We start from the raw sequence: 13,237 nt of genomic DNA on the forward strand, positions 1-13,237 counted from the left end.
AAAATCCTAGAAGAAAAACAAAAATGTAAAAAAAACCCCACCAAAACCTGAAAGGTTATATACAATACCCACTACTTTCTCCCTGCTTCAGCCTGTTTCCTGCATCTCTACTAGAATTCTCTCTCTAAAATGGATCTGTGTTACTCCTTTGCTGAAAAACCACTAATGGAGGTGGCTCCTCAAACCAGTGGGGCAAAGACGGACTTTTTAAAGTATTAGAATAAAACACAGTTGATATCTGTTATAACTCTGGATATGAGAAGAAAAGATGAATCTGAGTACAAAAACTAAAAAGTGTCTCCGTGGTTAAAAGAAAAAACAACCTAAGCAATACTGAAAAACAATGGGAACTTGCCTGGTGGCGCAGTGGTTAAGAATCCGCTTGCCAATGCAGGGGACACAGGTTCAATCCCTGGTCCAGGAAGATCCCACATGCCACAGAGCAACTAAGCCCGCGAGCCAGAACTACTGAGTTCGCAAGCCACAACTACTGAAGCCTGTGTGCCTACAGACTGTGCTCCGCAACGAAGAGTAGCCCCCGCTCGCTGCAACTAGAGACAGCCCATGCACAGCAATGAAGACCCAATGCAGCAAAAAATAAACAAAAATTAAAAGAAAAACAATGAACTGGGGAAAAAGGTTTCAGTAACTCTTTTATAAGCAAAGAGCTAATTTCTAATATATAAAGAGTTCAAAACATACATTCTACAGAAAGAAAAACACAAATTCCACTTTATAAATGCACAACGTGGATGAACCTTGAAAACATAATGCTAAGTTAAAGAAGTCAGACACAAAAGCCACCTATTGTATGATTCCATTTATATGAAATGTCCAGAATAGGCAAATCAGTAGAGACAGATTAGTGGTTGTCAGGGGCTATGGGAAATGGACTGTGACTGTTAATGGATACTGGGTATCTTTGGGGGATAATGAAAATGTTTGGAATTAGACAGTGGTGGTGGTTACACAACCTTGTGAGTATACTAAAACCACTGAACTGTACACTTTAAAAGGACAAATTTTAGCACATGTAAATTATATCTCAATAATAAACTACTCTAAGATACAATTCTTCTCCTATGACACTGGCAAAAATCCAAAAGTTGGAGAGGCTATGGAAAAACAGACATTCTCACATATCACTGATGGGAGTGGTACAACCTCTGGTAGCAATTTGATAATATCTAACAAAGTCACAAATGCATCTATATCCTTTGACCCAGTCATCTCACTTTTGGGAATGATCAAACTATAACACTGTTTTTATATAACTCAAATGTCCACTGTCAAGGCAATGGTTAAATGCACTATGGTCTACTTACACAACAGAATACCATGTGGCTGTAAAAAATAATGAGGAATGCTCTCCTTGTATAGAAAGATATTTAAGGGCTTCCCTGGTGGTGCAGTGGTTAAGAATCCACCTGCCAATGCAGAGGACACGGGTTCGAGCCCTGGTCCAGGAAGATGCCACAGAGCAACTAAGCCCATGCGCCACAACTACTGAAACCCGTGCACCTAGAGCCCGTGCTCCGCAACCAGAGAAGCCACTGCAATGAGAAGCCCACGCACCTCAACAAAGAGTAGCCCCCCCTTGCCACAACTAGAGAAAGCCCGCGCACAGCAACGAAGACCCAACGCAGCCAAAAATTAATTTAAAAGATATTCAAAACATTTAATTAGTGAAAACAGCAAGGAAGTGTATTTATGTATATGCCTTTTACATAAGGAGAAAAAATATCAATCTGTGTTTTTGCTTATATTTCTACAAAGAAACACAAGGATACATTTTTTAAAAAAACGAATAAAAGTGGGGGAGGAGACTAAGGAGGATGGGGTAGGATCAAGACTTTGATTATTAATCTACTTAATTAACTTATTTGGCTGTGCCGGGTCTTAGTTGTGGCACTCAGGATCTAGTTCCCTGACCAGGCACCGAACATGGGCCCCCTGCACTGGGAGCACAAGACTTAACCAATGGACCATCAGGGAAGTCCCTGATTATATTAATATCTTTTTACATTGTCTTATTTTTTTAACCAAATGAAAAAGTTGCCTTTTTAAAGAAAACACTGCTAAAAGCATTCCATGCCCTACAGAATAAAGTCTGCTTGAGATTTTAAAGAAATCCTTTTGCAAACTTTTTGAAGTTAAAAAAAACTTACATATTTTTCAGAAATTAAATGTTTTATAAAAAGATCATCTTTGTAATGAATTCCTTGGAGGTCCAGTGGTTAGGACTCAGTGCTTTCACTGCCAAGGGTGCAGGTTCAGTCCCCGGTCGGGGAACTAAGATCCTGCAAGCTGCGCTGCACAGCCACATTAAAAAGAGTTCATCTTAATTTCTGTTTAACCCCAAATTTAAATACCACCTGTACATTTCTCATCAGCTTACACTATACATTTTCACATATGCATTTGTTGTTTCCCTCCATTAAACCCACTTCCTTTGGACATCCTCACAGTTTACTCCCTCACTTCAATTTATGCTTCCCTTCAGACGTCACCTCCTGTGGTGAGGACTTCCCTGACCACTGTCCTACGATAACATTCTTCCATCACTCTCTACACCCTTACCCTGCCTTTTTCCTTCAGAGCACTCAACACTACCTAAAACACTTTTTATTTGTTAATCTCTTCATTATCTGTCACCCCAGTAGATAAACAAGGACTTTGTTCTTGTATCCCTGGCACTAAGAACAACTATTAACTGAGTGGTTTAATAAATTTGAATCTCTGCTCACTGATTTTCCTCTGCTTTATATGGTCTTTCCACAATTTCCTATTTGGAAAAATTTTTATCCTTTAGGTTCTAGCTCAAAGGTCACTTCAAGTTTTCTTGACCTCCTCGCTTAATCTCCTCAGAAAGTCCATAATAATTTTTCATGCCACAAATAATCAGGACTTAATCTATTAAACTGAGGTTAGTACTATCCGTTTCTTCTGCTGGAATATAAGTTCCTTGAGGGGAAAGTCCATGTTTTTTAAAATTCTCTGAGCCCTCAGGATACAAAAATAACTCAATAAATGTGTGCTATATTTAACAGAAGATCTAAATGAATTTATAGGAGGTAGAAAATATAAAATATGTTCACTAATACAATCATTTCAGGGCGGAATACAAGGAATGGTATAGAAGTACAAAATGTGAAAATACTCAGAGAAGGAAAAGAGACAATTCCTACAAACTAAGAAGTATAAGCTGTCAATTATACCTCAATGAAGCCAGAAAAAAAAAATAGTATAAGCTTACTGCAGAAGACAAGTGGGTCTCTGAAGAATGGGTATGGTTTCACCAGGCAGAGCTGGGGTGGGAAGTAGAGGCAAGGCAGATGGAGAAAGTGGTGTGAGTGAAAAGTTGCACAAGAAGGCTCTTAGACTGGAACATGATGGAGGATGTTTGGGAAGTAGTTGTAGAGAAGGCTGAACAGGGAAGTCAAAGACCAGTTTGCAGAGGGCCTTAGCACACCATGGAACCTGAAATTAAAGCATGTAAGTAATGATGAATAAATGTTCCTCAGATGTGGTCCACAGACCACCTTCATCAGAATTATCCAGAGTACACGTCTAAAATGCTGATTCCTAGGTCCTACTTACCCAATTCCCACTCTCAGGCCTACTGAATCAGAATTTAACATATCTTCTATGGTTAGACATTTAAGTTGTTTACAATGATTTATTACAATACTTATAACTTTGTACACATCCCCAGTTATAGATTTAGGATAAATTTTTCTAAAAGAATTGCTGGGTCAATAGTTGTACAAACTGTGAAAAAACTGTGTGTGTTATTAAGAAAAGATCAGCTTCTTTATGCACTCTCTCTCCAAAAATTCTAAGGCTTTTAATATGTATTACCAAATCACCCCTGCAAAAAGCCGGTACCTATTTATATTTCCACTACTGAGAGTATGATTTACTGGTTTCCTCACTCCCTCACCAATGATTTTAATGCATTTTTCAAGAAACAAGGCTTGGGTCAATCTGTGTTTAAACTATAAGAAGTTTTAGATGATCATTAATCATTAGGGAAATGCAAATGAGACAAATAATGCACAGTGAGATACCATTTCATACTCAAAAGGATGACTACTATTAAAAGAAAAGAAACAAAAAAGAAAAGAAATAAGTGCTAAAAAAGTTATGGAGAAACTGGAATCATTGTTGTGCATTGCTGGTGGGAATGTAAAATGATGCAGCTGCTGTAGAAAATGGTATGCTTATGATTTTCTCAAAATATTAACTATAGGGCTTCCTCGGTGGTGCAGTGGTTGAGAGTCCTCCTGCCAATGCAGGGGGCATGGGTTCGTGCCCCGGTCCGGGAAGATCCCACATGCCGTGGAGTGGCTGGGCCCGTGAGCCATGGCCGCTGGGCCTGCGTGTCCGGAGCCTGTGCTCCGCAACGGGACAGGCCACAACAGAGGCCCGCGTACCGCAAAAGAAAATATATATATATACATTAACTACAGAATTATCATATGATCCAGCAATGCTACTTCAGGATGTATACCTAAAAGAAGTGAAAGCAGGGACACAAACAGATATTTGTACATCCATGTTCAGAGCACATTATTTACAATAGCTAAAAGGTGGAAGCAACCCAAGTGTCCACTGACAGATAAATAAACAAAATATGGTATATATCCACAATGTTATTCAGCCTTAAAAGGAACGAAATTCTGACACATTCTACAATGCTGATGAACTTTGGAGACAGTATGCTAAGTGAAAGAAGTCAGTCACAAAAGGACAAATATTACGTTTCCACTTATATGAGGGCCCACTTATATGAGGGCTATAGAATAAAATTCATAGAGAGAGAAAGAAGAATGGTGATTGCCAACAGCTGGGAGGAATGGGGAGTTAGCATTTAATGGGTAAAGAGTTTCAGTTAGGAAGATAAAGTTCTGGAGATAGATGGTGATGATGTTTGCACAACAATGTAAATGTACTTAATGCCACAGACCTATACACTTAAAAAATGGTTAAAATGGTAAATTTTATGTTACGTATATTTTACCACAATGAAAAAGTAAAAAAAAGTTTTAGACTAACTTCATTCATGCAATTAGTATTCACCTACCATCAAGAAGCTTGCAATACAGTAGTTTATAGGAAATTACAAACACTTAAAAAAACCCCTACAGTTGTTTTCAAGAAGTATTTAATGTTATATATGCTATGCAACAGAAGATGAGGAAATAACTGGAATCATCTGTTAAAGTATAAACATATTTTATAGCATAGTGACTCTACAGGGAAATGCTTCATTTTCCAGTTTATCTGATTCATTTTTTCCATTACAACCTCTTTACTATAATGTTGGCCACAAAAACACCGTTAATCCAAAAATATCTTTCATATATATATCTTTGGAAAAGTTTCTCATAGACTCATGTTTAAAAAAAAAGCTCCCAAGGGTTTCAGATCAACAACTAAAAAAGTGTGTAACTCGTCCCTTGTCAATTTTTTTTTAAATAAATTTATTTATTTTTGGCTGTGTTGGGTCTTCGTTTCTGTGCGAGGGCTTTCTCTAGTTGTGGCAAGCGGGGGCCACTCTTCATCGCGGTGCGTGGGCCTCTCACTATCGCGGCCTTTCTTGCTGTGGAGCACAGGCTCCAGACACGCAGGCTCAGTAGTTGTGGCTCATGGGCCCAGTTGCTCTGCGGCATGTGGGATCTTCCCAGACCAGGGCTTGAACCCGTGTCCCCTGCATTGGCAGGCAGATTCTCAACCACTGCGCCACCAGGGAAGCTCCCTTGTCAATTTTTTAATGCTCACTAAACTAAAATAACCAGGAAATTTAAAAAATTTAAATAAGTAGTGCTATTCTAAATGTTTTACAAATTCAACAACTGAGTCCAAATGGGTCAGAGCCAAGTTTTAATCTGCTTCTAATTAAAAAAAAACTTTTAAACCTCAAAATCTATAATAGGTAGACCATATTTAAAAACCTTAATTTCGGGCTTCCCTGGTGGCGCAGTGGTTGAGAGTCCGCCTGCTGATGCAGGGGATGCGGGTTCGTGCCCCAGTCCGGGAGGATCCCACATGCCGCGGAGCTGCTGGCCCCGTAAGCCATGGCCGCTGAGCCTGTGCTCCGCAACGGGAGAGGCCACAACAGTGAGAGGTCCACGTACCGCAAAAAAAAAAAAAAAAAAAAAAAAAAACCTTAATTTCTTTTCTAAACAAAAAATCCAGGATGAACTAATATTCTAGAAAAGTGATTCTAACTTTGATTTTTGTGAAACTAAGAGCAAGCACTTAACTAGGAGCCAAGAGATTCTAACAGGCACTTCAGGAATAAATATTTCTTTCCACTTTTTCATTTGTGAGATAAGTGAAGAATATCAGATTAGATTATTATTAAGGTCCCTTCTAACAGTTGATGAAAATCAACTCAGGCAGAGTACTATTCATAAAACAACCAACAAATTATGTGGAATTCTGAACTCTAGGGACAGGAAAGAAGCAAAGTAAGAGCCGTGAAATTAAACAATAATAAAATGTCAAATTTTCAAAAAGGCACTTCCTAGTCATCCCAGAAAATCTGTGGTTGGACTAAAATTAAAAATTTCAATATTGACTCACCATGATTCTACAGTATTAACTATCTGGGCATCCCAGATTATGAGCTGAGCGATTAAGAATAGTGCTAGTGACTCACATTCCTGAATGAGATTGCTTTATGTGTAGAGACAAAGAATCAATTAAAGGGTTTACAATGAAGTTTTGTTTAACTGGAACGTTTTAAGTGGAAGTTAATTCTGCATGAGTGATAATAGATGTTTAATAACTAGCTAGTGACAATTTCTAAGCAAAAGCACTATGGCAGCCTTAATCTATGTATTACAAACAGTAATCTATGTATTATAAATATGAAAACAACTTGTTTTTCAAAAGAGCTCTTGGCTATGGACGATATTTGAGAAACATAAACTTTTTTGTAAATCAAATTATAAAATAAAGGAGAGAAAGTAGTTTGAAATCTTGGCTCCATTAACAAGGAAACAAAATACACCATTGTGGGTTGAAGTGTCAATCTATGCTGGCAAAAAGCCATTCTATTTGAATGTAAGAACCTTCAGGAACCAGCTGGAGAAGTATGGGGAACCTGGGATAATGTGTTCATTCACAGTGCATCGTAAGTGGTACTGTCTTCATGTAAAAAAGGACAGTATTGGTACACTTGTCCAAAACAGCTTAAGTCAAATCAAAAGGACGACATCAGTCTAGGAAAATGACATGTCTAAGAAAAAATTTAAAAAATAAACATATAACATTACCAGTATGGCTAGGGTCACAACACAAAATTTACAAAAAACATTATCATACACTGATGGTGAGGATGGTCTGATACAAACTTTCTGGAAGGCATTATGGTAATATTTATCAGAAACTTTAAAATGTTTTATGTCCTTTGATCAGTAACATCACATCTAGTAATTTATCTTAAATGAATGCCCAATAAAATATAAATATATTTATTTATAAAATAAATATCTTAAATGAATGCCCAATAAAAGAAAACTTTTACATAATTAATGATATAATCTCTATGAGGAAATACTGTACAACCATTGTAAATCTTGTTTTCGAACAGAGATCACAAAATCCAAATGTCTACAACTATATAGAGACAAAAAGTAGATTAGTGGTTGCCTAGGACTGAGAAGAATGGGGAAGAGTAGGGAATGACTGATAATAGGTACGGGGTTTCCTTTGGGGGGAATGAAAAAATTCTAAAATTAAACTGAGGTGATGGCTACACAACCCGGTGGATATACTAAAACCATTGAATTGTACATTTTAAACAGGTGAACTGTACAGTGTGTGAATCATACATCAAAAAAGCCATTTAAGACATTTTCTAAATGTCTAGGCACCAGTAAGTGACACAAGGAACTGAAACAGAAAAATGGGGCCTGGACAACACAGGCACCAACTAAAGAGGGGCTACTGATTGTTAGCTACAGCTGTTGTTGTTACCAGACTGTCATATCTTTCAAAATAAGTCTTCAAGCTGGATTTTTATGTGAAGCCTGATTTGGGGGTAATTTTTTTCTTTTCTTTTCTTTTTTTCCTCTGTGTTGGGTCTTCGTTGCTGCACGCAGACATCCTCTTGTTGTAGTGCACGGGCTTCTCATTGCAGTGGCTCCTCTTATTGCGGAGCACGGGCTCTAGGCGCGCGGGCTTCAGTAGTTGTGGCTCGTGGGCTCTAGGCGCGTGGGCTTCAGTAGTTGCGGTGCATGGGCTTAGCTGCTCTGCGGCATGTGGGATCTTCCCGGACCAGGGCTCGAACCCATATCTCCTGCATTGGCAGGCGGATTCTTAACCACTGCGCCACCAGGGAAGTCCCTGGGGGTAACTTTTTGATTGAAGTATAAAATACCTACAGAAAGGTGCACAAATTTAAGTGTGCAGCTCAATGAATTTTCACATATCCATGTAACTAGCACTGAAATCAAGAGCAAAGCATTACCAGCCACCCAGAGCCACAGTTATGCCCCTTCCTACCCAAGGGAAACCGTCACTATTGACATCTTGGGAGACTGTCCTATGCATTGTAGAATGTTTTGCAGCATCCCTGGCCTCTTCCAGTTGTGACAACCAAAGATGTCTCCAGATACTGCCAAATACCCCTTGGGGAACAATATTATACCACACTGAGATCCACTAGTTTAAACTGTCCTTGAACGTTACATAAATGGAATCACAGAATGGACTCTCTTGTAACAGATTCATAAGGAATACACTTCTAAAAAATTTTTAAAATAAAAGAATACACTCTCGTGTCTGATTTTTTTTTCTTTTTTTTTTTGCGGTACACGGGCCTCTCACTGTTGTGGCCTCTCCCGTTGCGGAGCACAGGCTCCGGACGCGCAGGTTCAGCGGCCATGGCTCACGGGCCCAGCCGCTCTGCAGCATGTGGGATCCTCCCGGACCGGGGCACGAACCCGTGTCCCCTGCATTCGCAGGCGGACTCTCAACCACTGCGCCACCAGGAAAGCCCCTGTGTCTGATTTTTGTTCAACATCTGCTGAGTCACCAATCTTATTGCATTTAGCTCTATCTAGTCTGTTCATTCTCTTTGCTTTATTATATTGCCAGTGTGTATATATCACAATTTATCCATTCTACTGCTGATGGGCATTTGAGCCGTCTCCAGTTTGGAGCTGTTATGAATAATGCTACTGTGAACACACCAAATGTGCCTTTTGGTGATTATATGTACATTTCTGTTGAATACCTAGACCCAGAATTGCTAGTTGTAGGGTATGCATATGTCAGCTTCAGTAGATCAGTACTTTCCTAAGGGGGTTGTATTCATTTACACTTCTACCTGTCTCCTTTTTTTTTCATGTTGGCAACTAATAGAAAAAATTTTTTAAATAATATTGAGCCAGATATTTTATTGGCTGAGTAAAGCCTGCCAATTTGTGATCTGTTTAAAAAAAAAAATGTTTCACTATGTGAGAAAATGCTCATATGTAGTAAAGAGACAAAAAACAAACAAAATAACTCCCAATAACATAATATGCCTGAATGGAAATACACCAACATTAACAATTGCCTATGAATGTTTTCTCTTCTATTTGCTTTTCAGTATCTTCTACAATAAACATGTAATAATGAAGTTGGCAAAGCCTTCCTATGCAACGAAAGCCCCAAGAGAAATTTAAAAAGTAGGTCGGGGTACAAATTTCATAATATTTGCATACATACATATTTTACATTCATGAAGACCTAATTAAGTAATGAATACATCACAGAAAAGTTAACTATCTCATAGAATCTTTGGTACAATTACTACACGGCCCCTCCATAAGGGGGTCCACGACAGAACTTATATAAAATTTCACCCTAGAGTAAAATATAGGATGGTGAGAGTACAGGGTAATCCTTAATTTGGAAGGATATATCAAAAGATAGTAGTCCTCTGACATATGTTATATAGCAGTTAGTATAATAATGCTGCTCTTCCCATTTCTTTAGAGACTCACTCTAAAATGCTCCAGAAGCAACACAGAAAATTAACATACTCAATACTCCCTTGAAACGCATAGTTGTTGCCATTGCTACCTGCTGGTTATTGAGTGCCTGATATTGAATATTTGGAAAGAATCACCTCTATTTGAGAAAATGATTATTAAAACAGCCACCAAAACCTTTCCAGTGTCCCTTATGAGTTCTATTAAATGTTTACTTGACACGCGAAAATGTTACAAACCTCATACTTCCTGTCCTAATCACTCCACTTCATATCAAGGATTCTGCTGTTGGGATAAGACTGTGCCCATGAGATTCACTACAAACCCAAAAGATGTATCTCCTGAGTCAAGATACTAAATGCTAATATACTGCCTTAAATGGAGTTTTTTAAACCAAAATAACCTGTTACTTTAAGACTTTGCTAAAGGGCACTATTCTGAGCACTGCTCCCATCTGCATTTTCCTATCAAGAAACTACACTGACATGTATATAATTATAAAACCAAATGGCAAAAAACAGTTTTCTGAGGCAAAATAAATAAAAAGCAGTAGAAAAAAAAAAAGCAGTAGAAAATAAAGCTTTTAACTACTAAGAGCATTCTAGCTGGGGTTCAAAATGCTAAGGTTGCTTTAAATTTCTCATTGAACTAGTAACCATAATTAACTGGCAACCAAAATAAATCTATTCAAGCTATGCATATATAATTTTCCTCCCAGGATATATCACAGATCATAAACACATTTTCCCATCCTCTTTCCTTTTCAGAGTTCAAGTATGATAGGAGACAATGGCTTCAGATACACAATTCAATAAGAACTGAGATACTCCCCCAACTCCCGGTAATTTTTCCAAGCTCAAAAAAGAAAGCTTTCCTTTCCAAGTGAATCTGAGAAGTGCACATCTGCTTGAACTGCTCAACCTTTAATAAATATAAAGCTTTCACTCTGAATAACATGAACATCTAGTACTGAACTGGAATGTGAGATCAAAGAAAACCATTTGAGTTAGACAAGCAAACAAATTCCCTTTCAGAAAGTACTATATGGCTTCTCTCACTAAATCATTTTCTGTACAAATCCAGATAGGCTAGTCAGTCAGGTCTTTTAAAAATAGAACTAATAATTAACATTTCTGACATTATAAGCTTAAAAATCATTATCTTAAGAAATAAACAAACAAAGCAAGCACCTTTATCACCCAAATCTTCCACAAACACACTTACGGTTTCATAGGTTCACACACTATATCAATGGTAAAAGAAATGTTAAGAGATTGGCTACGCTAGTAGTAGTCTCCAATTTCTAGAGTCTGAGGACCTTTATGTAACTGCAAAAGATTTTCCACTACATAATAGTGGTTATACATTTATTATCTATCTTTGGAGAAAACACATACACTGGTAAAGTTTAAAAATAAATCTGCAGTTTTGTATCATAACATCACTCACATATACATTTGAAAAGGTTATACGTATCTGTAAGACATTACTTATACACTTCACAGATAATACTTGCATGGATTCTGAGGTCATCCTTCAACTATTCTGCAGTGGCCCATTGTCTGACACCATAGTATGACATTAATATCCTTATTTTACTGAAGAGAATACTAAAGATCATGATGACTTGCTTAAGATCACACAACTAATTAGCTGTAAAGCCTAGAATACAACTCAAGACCTACTGATCGTTTTCCTATACCATGTAGATTTAGTATTTAATTTTATTTTAAGACCAAACAGAAGGTCACTGAAAAAACTGACAGTGATATACAATTAATATAACTAAAGAAAAGATTCCATTTAAAACAGCAACAAATAGATGAAAAAAACTTAGGAATAAGCCGCACAAGAAACATAATACCCAGAAAAATACTACCGAGGAACACAAAAGACTTAAATGCGTAAAATACGTTAAAGACTTAAAGCATTCTATGTTCTTGGATATAATAGCCATCATAAAAATATTAATTCTTCCTAAATTAATCTAAATTTAATGCAATCTTGATTTCTAAAAATGCCAATAGTATTTCTTTGGAACCAGACAAACTAATTCTAAATTTAATGTGTAAAATTAAATAGTAAGAATGGTTGGGAAATTTCAGAAAGAGAAATGAGGGCATACAAGCTTCTCTCAATATATATTATAAAGTTGTAATAATTTTTAAATGTGGAACTGGCAAAACGATTAACAAACTAGAACAGAATAGAAAGTCCAGAAGATCCAAATACATCTGAGAATTTAATGTATGATAAAGGTGGCATTTCAAACTAATGGAAAAAACATGGAATATTCAATAAATGATATTGAACTACCATGGGTAGCTATCTAGAAAAAAATTAAAGTTGGATCTTTTAATTCCAGATGGATCAAAGATTTTAAATTAAAAACAATACAATAAAAGTTAGATGAAAACATGAACAATTTTTCTTAATAATCTTAGTGAAAACTTTTCTAAAATGACACAAAACCTAGAGGTCAAATGAAAGAAACGACAAATTCAATTATACAAAATATAATTTCTAGAAAGCAAAAAAAACTATAAACAACTCAAAAGATACATTAAATGCTTAAAATTATTTGCAATTCTTAGAATAAAAGGCTAAGCTCTCTTAACACATAAAGCGCTCCACCAGATCATTAAAAAAAACAAAAAACACTCAATAGAAATGTGCAATGCAGACACAGAAAACAAACTTATGGTTACCAAAGGGGAAGGGGGGAGGGATAAATGAAGAGTTTCAGATTAGCAGATACAAACTATTATATATAAAACAGATAAACAACAAGGTCCTCAACTATACTTCAATTTTAAAAAAACATGCAAAGAAGAGAGAGTTCTCAGAAAAATATAAATGGCTTTTAATAATACAGTATGAAAAGATATTCAATATCACTTGTCATTAAAGGTTTACAAATTAAAACTATACCAATAGGGCTTCCCTGGTGGCGCAGTGGTTGAGAGTCCGCCTGCCGATGCAGGGGACAAGGAGGGTTCGTGCCCCGGTCCGGGAAGATCCCACATGCCGCGGAGCGGCTGGGCCCGTGCGCCATGGCCACCGGGCCTGCGCGTCCAGAGCCTGTGCAGCGCAATGGGAGAGGCCAAAACAGTGAGAGGCCCGCGCACCGCAAAAAAAAAAAAAAAAAAAAAAAAAAAAAAAACTATATCAATATACTACTTTTTCATTTATCCAATTGGAAAAAATTTAAAAATTGATAACAGATCAGCAAGAAGGAAGGGTGT

The 13,237-nt window shown here is 37.2% G+C and overlaps 1 protein-coding gene across 9 annotated transcripts in view; it reads right to left on the bottom strand.

Moving 5' to 3' along the window:
- The window catches only part of GJC1 (gap junction protein gamma 1), a 35,410-nt gene that overhangs the window by 13,589 nt on the left and 8,584 nt on the right, over positions 1-13,237 (bottom strand). For 2 of the 9 annotated variants that reach the window (XM_060135981.1, XM_060135976.1), the window contains exon 1: positions 3,257-3,472. The exons of the other annotated variants lie outside the window; for them this stretch is intronic. The gene's annotated coding sequence lies outside the window, so the exon portion shown is untranslated. Of the gene's footprint in view, positions 1-3,256; positions 3,473-13,237 lie in introns of those variants that run through there. 9 annotated transcript variants of the gene reach the window in all.

The sequence above is a fragment of the Lagenorhynchus albirostris genome, chromosome 20, assembly GCF_949774975.1.
Source record: "Lagenorhynchus albirostris chromosome 20, mLagAlb1.1, whole genome shotgun sequence".
Lineage (NCBI taxonomy): Eukaryota > Metazoa > Chordata > Mammalia > Artiodactyla > Delphinidae > Lagenorhynchus > Lagenorhynchus albirostris.